Genomic DNA, 6000 nt, shown 5'->3' with positions numbered 1-6000 from the left:
TGTGTTGCTGGTTCGAGCCCAGAGAGGAGCGAGGAGAGGGACGGAAGCTATACTGTTACACTGGCAATACTAAAGTGCCTATAAGAACATCCAATAGGCAAAGGTTAATGAAATACAAATGGTATAGAGGGAAATAGTCCTATAATTACAACCTAAAACTTCTTACCTGGGAATATTGAAGACTTGTGTTAAAAGGAACCACCAGCGTTAACATGCTCTCCCATGTTCTGAGCAAGGAACTGAAACGTTAGCTTTCTTACATAGCACATATTGCACTTTTACTTTCTTCTCCAACACTTTGTTTTTGCATTATTTAAACCAAATTGAACATGTTTAATTTATTTGAGGCTAAATTGATTTTATTGATGTATTATATTAAGTTAAAATAAGTGTTCATTCAGTATTGTAATTGTCATTATTAAAAATAAAATCTGCTTTATTGGTCCTCCAATAATCGGTATCGGCATGCTCGCACATGCTCTTTCAGTTCTGCCCAAAAGTGTTCTATAGGATTGAGATCATGCCTTTGTGATGGCACTCCAATACCTTGACTTTGTTGTCCTTAGGCCATTTTGCCACAACTTTGGAAGTATGCTTGGGGTCATTGTGCATTTGGAAGACCCATTTGCGACCAAGCTTTAACTTCCTGACTGATGTCTTAAGGTGTTGCTTCAATATATCCACATAATTTTTCTGCCGCATGATGCCATCTGTTTTGTGACATGAATCAATACCTCCTGAGGCAAAGCACCCTCACAACATGATGCTGCCACCCCCATGCTTCACAGTTGGGATGGTGTTCTTCGGCTTGCAAGCCTCCCCCTTTTTCCTCCAAATATAACGATGGTCATTATGGCCAAACAGTTCTATTTTTGTTTCATCAGACCAGAGGACGTTTCTCCAAAAAGTACGATCTTTGTCCCCATGTGCAGTTGCAAACCGTAGTCTGCCTTTTTATGGTGGTTTTGGAGCAGTGGCTTCTTCCTTGCTGAGCGGCCTTTCAGGTTATTTTGATATAGGACTCGTTTTACTGTGGATACAGATTATTTTGTACCTGTTTCCTCCAGCATCTTCATAAGGTCCTTTTGCTGCTGTTCTGGGATTGATTTGCACTTCGTGCACAAATACATTGCGTCTCCTTCCTGAGCGGTATGACGGCTGCGTGGTCCCATGGTGTTTATACTTGCGTACTATTGTTTGTGCAGATGAACATGGTACCTTCAGGCGTTTGAAAATTGCTCCCAAGGATGGACCAGACTTGTGGAGGTCTACAATTTATTTTCTGAGGTCTTGGCTGATTTCTTTTGATTTTCCCATGATGTCAAGCAAAGAGGCATTGAGTTTGAAGGTAGGCCTTGAAATACATCCACAGGACACCTCCAATTGACTCAAATGATGTCAATTAGCCTATCAGAAGCTTCTAAAGCCATGACATTTTATGGAATTTTCCAAGCTGTTTAAAGGCACAGTCAACTTTGTATGTAAACTTCTGACCCACTGCAATTGTGATACAGTGAAATAATCTGTCTGTAAATAATTGTTGGAAAAATGACTTGTCATGCACAAAGTAGATGTCCTAACCGACCTTTTGTGGTGGTTGTAAAACAAGTTTTAATTGACTCCAACCTAAGTGAATGTAAACTTCAGAATTTACCTTGGCTCATTGCAGTAATCGCGTAACAGGTGCCACGCAGTCTCCTTGTGGAGTGCAATGTAATCGGTCATAATCGGCATCTAAAAATGCCCATAGCGATTTGTTATGAAAACTTGAAATCGGCCATGCCGATTAATTGTTCGACCTCAAGTAAGGACTACTCCTCTAAATGATACATCAAATATCGCCTGTCCTTGGTTGCAACACTCACTACCGAGTTCCAAACTGCCTCTGGAAGCAACGTCAGCACAATAACTGTTCTTCGGGAGCTTCATGAAATGGGTTTCCATGGCCGAGCAGCCATACACAAGCCTAAGATCACCATGCGCAATGCCAAGCATCGACTCGAGTGATGTAAAGCTCGCCGCCATTGGACTCTGGAGCATTGGAAATGCTTTCTTTGGAGTGATGAATCACGTCACCATCTGGCAGTCCGACACACTAATCTGGGTTTGCCGGATGCCGGGAGAACGCTACCTGCCCGAATGCATCGTGCCAACTAAAGTTTGGTGAAGGAGGAATAATGGTCTTGGGCTGTTTTTCATGGTTCGTGCTAGGCCCCTTAGTTCCAATGAAGGGACATCTTAACGCTACAATATCAGTGACATTCTAGACGGTTCTGTGCTTCTGACTTTGTGGCAATAGTTTGGGGAAGGCCCTTTCCTGTTTCCGCATGACAATGCCCCCGTTCACAAAGTGAGATCCATACAGAAATGGTTTGTCTAGATTGGTGTAGAATAACTTGACTGGCCTGCACAGAGCTCTGACCTCAACCCCAGGCCTCATTGCCCGACCTCACTAATGCTCTTGTGGCTGAATGGAAGCAAGTCCCCGCAGCAATGTTCCAACATCTAGTGGAAATTCTTCCCAGAATAGCAGCAAATGGGGACCAACTCCATATTGATGCCAATTATTTTGGAATGAGATGTTTGACAATGTGTCCACATACTTTTGGTCATGTAGTGTATTTTATAATTCAATGTAAACTTCAACTAGTATACATTTTTCATGATTCATGGACAAACTACAAATATTTTGTTTTATTCAAATAAGTTTTTAAAAATTCTAAAGTTAAAGTGCATAGAATTACCCTAGAATTTTATCTGGATGCATTTTGGAAAAGGATAATTTGGGGTGAAAATGTAAAACTTTCAGGCAAAATGATCAAATCTATTTCAAATAAGACGCTATGCCATTAACTAGGCATCTTAGTCTTCAGAATGATAGTTGATTTTTTTCAGATGCATCCTGGTTTTCTAAATCATTTAGTTACTGCCATGGTTAAAACTGGTTTCATGAGAATCATCCAGTTGTAATTGTAACCTTGTCGCTACTTTGCTTGCCCCTCTCTTTGAATAGGCCCAAGGCTTTCCCACAGACCTATTCATGAACTCAGTGGTGGAAAAATGACAAAATTGTCATACTTGAATAAAAGTAAAGATACCTTAACAGAAAATGATTTGTGTAAAAGTCACCAAGTAAAATATTACTTGTTTTAAATGTACTTAAGTACAGTGGTGGAAAATGGTACTCCGCTGTGATACTTGAGTTTAAGTAAAAAGTACAAGTAATTGCTCTGCATTAAATGTGTTACATTAAGCAAACCAGAGTGCACAATGTTTCCTGAGCACGTAGGTGTAGCTATGACTGTACATTCCCACTGGTTTATTTCTCAGTTTGTCTGCAGTGATTATAAGTCTATCGAATTATACCCACTTACTGCAAACACTACAGGTCGTGGCAAAACGTTTTGAGAATGACACATATTAATTTCCACAAAGTTTGTTGCTTCAGTGTCTAGATGTTTTTGTCAGATGTTACTATGGAATACTGAAGTATAATTACAAGCGTTTCATAAGTGTCAAAGGCTTTTATTGACAATTACATGAAGTTGATGCAAAGAGTCAATATTTGCAGTGTGGACCCTTCTTTTTCAAGACCTCTGCAATCTGCCCAGGCATGCTGTCAACTAACTTCTGGGCAACATACTTACTGATGGCAGCTCATTCTTGCATAATCAATGCTTGGAGTTTGTCAGAATTTGTGGGTTTTTGTTTGTCCACCCGCCTCTTGAAGATTGACCACAAGTTCTCAATGGGATTAATGTCTGGGGAGTTTCCTGGCCGTGGACCCATAATATCGATGTTTTGTTCCCCGTGCCACTTAGTTATCACTTTTGCCTTATGGCAAGGTGCTCCATCATGCTGGAAAAGGCATTGTTTGTCACCAAACTATTCCTGGATGGTTGGGAGAAGTTGCTCTCGAAGGATGTGTTGGTACCATTCTTTATTCATGGCTGTGTTCTTAGGCAAAATTGTGAGTGAGCCCACTCCCTTGGCTGAGAAGCAACCCCCACACATGGTCTCAGGATGCTTTACTGTTGGCATGCCACAGGACTGATGGTAGCGCTCACCTTGTCTTCTCCGGACAAGCTTTTTTCCGGATGTCCCAAACAATTCGGAAAGGAGACTCATCAGATAAAATGACTTTACCCCAGTCCTCAGCAGTCCAATCCCTGTACCTTTTGCAGAAAATCAGTCTGTTCCTGATGTTTTTCTGGAGAGAAGTGGCTTCTTTCCTGCCCTTCTTGACACCAGGCCATCCTCCAAAAGTCTTTGTCTCACTGTGCGTGCAGATGCACTCCTGAGCAAGCTCTGTACTGGTGGTGCCCCGATCCCTCAGCTGAATCAAGTTTAGACGGTCCTGGCGCTTGCTGGACTTTCTTGGGTGCCCTGAAGCCTTCTCAACAATTGAACCGCTCTCCTTGAAGTTCTTGATGATCTGATAAATGGTTGATTTAGTTGCAATCTTACTGGCAGCAATATCCTTGCCTGTGAAGCCTTTTTTGTGCAAAGCAATGATGACGGCACGTGTTTCCTTGCAGGCAACCATGGCTGACAAAGGAAGAACAATGATTCCAAGCACCACCCTCCTTTTGAAGATCCCAGTCTGTTATTCGAACTCAATCAGCATGACAGAGTGATCTCCAGCCTTGTCCTCGTCAACACTCACACCTGTGTTAACCTTTCTGGCGCAGGTGTTCCGCTAGCGACCTCGACAAATTGCAGAGCGCCAAATACAAAATTCAGAGATAGTCATAATAAACATTCATAAAAAAATACAAGTGTTATACATCGGCTTTGTCAGATTTCAAAAAGGCTTTACGGCGAAAGCATGCCATGCGATTATCTGAGGACAGCGCCCCGCATACAAAAGCATACAAACATTTTACAACCAAGTAAAGGAATTACAAAAGTCAGAAATAGCGATAAAATTAGTCACTTACCTTTTGAAGATCTTCATATGATTGCAGTCACAAGAGTCCCAGCTACACAATAAATGTTTGTTTTGTTTGATGAAGTCCCTCTTTATATCCCAAAAATTCTGTTTTGTTGGCGCGTTATGTTCAGTAATCCACTTACTCAAAGGCGGTCAAAACATGCAGACGAATACATCCTAATAGTACCGGTAAAAATTGTCGAAACATGTCAAACGGTGTTTATAATTCATCTTCAGAAAAACAACGAAGGGTGCGCACTCGGTCACGCGCGCAAACCTGCACTGCATGATTCTACAGTCCACTGACAGAAAGGTCTCATTCTTCTTCATTTTTCAGAACACAAGCCTGAAACAATGTCTAAAGACTGTTGACATTTAGTGGCAGCCATAGGAACTGCAATCTGGGTCCTAACCCATTAGATACTCAATAGGCATTCAATTGAAAACTACCCACATCAAAAAAATCCCACTTCCTGGATGGATTTTCCTCAGGTTTTTGCCTGCCATATCAGTTCTGTTATACTCGCAGACATTATTTTAACAGTTTTGGAAACGTTTGAGTTTTCTATCCAAATGTATCAATTATATGCATATCCTAGCTTCTGGGCCTGAGTAACAGGCAGTTTACTTTGGGTCCGCTTCTCATCCAGACGTCGAAATACTGCCCCCAAGCCATAAGAAGTTAACGAGAGAATCACTGACATGATGTCAGCTGGTCCTTTTGTGGCAGGGCTGAAATGCAGTGGAAATATTTGGGGGGGATTCAGTTCATTTTGATCACTCTTCATAACATTCTGGAGTATATACAAATTGCCATCATACAAACTGAGGCAGCAGACTTTGTGAAAATTTATATTTGTGTTCTCAACTTTTGGCCACAACTGTACATTGATTACAAAACAGTCAGTTTACTTGTTAATCATATGTATCCACGGGCTACTACATCATACAAAAGCCTTATTCTCATTGACTTGGTACATTCAATGTTTACATACATTTTCTCTGTTCTCCAAACAACAGCATACTCAAAGGGTGGCTCTGTTGGTGCAAACTAATGAACTGTGAAA

Source organism: Oncorhynchus kisutch, linkage group LG25 (assembly GCF_002021735.2).
Source record: "Oncorhynchus kisutch isolate 150728-3 linkage group LG25, Okis_V2, whole genome shotgun sequence".
Taxonomy (NCBI): Eukaryota; Metazoa; Chordata; class Actinopteri; order Salmoniformes; family Salmonidae; genus Oncorhynchus; species Oncorhynchus kisutch.
Note: the sequence above shows the minus strand (reverse complement) of the source record.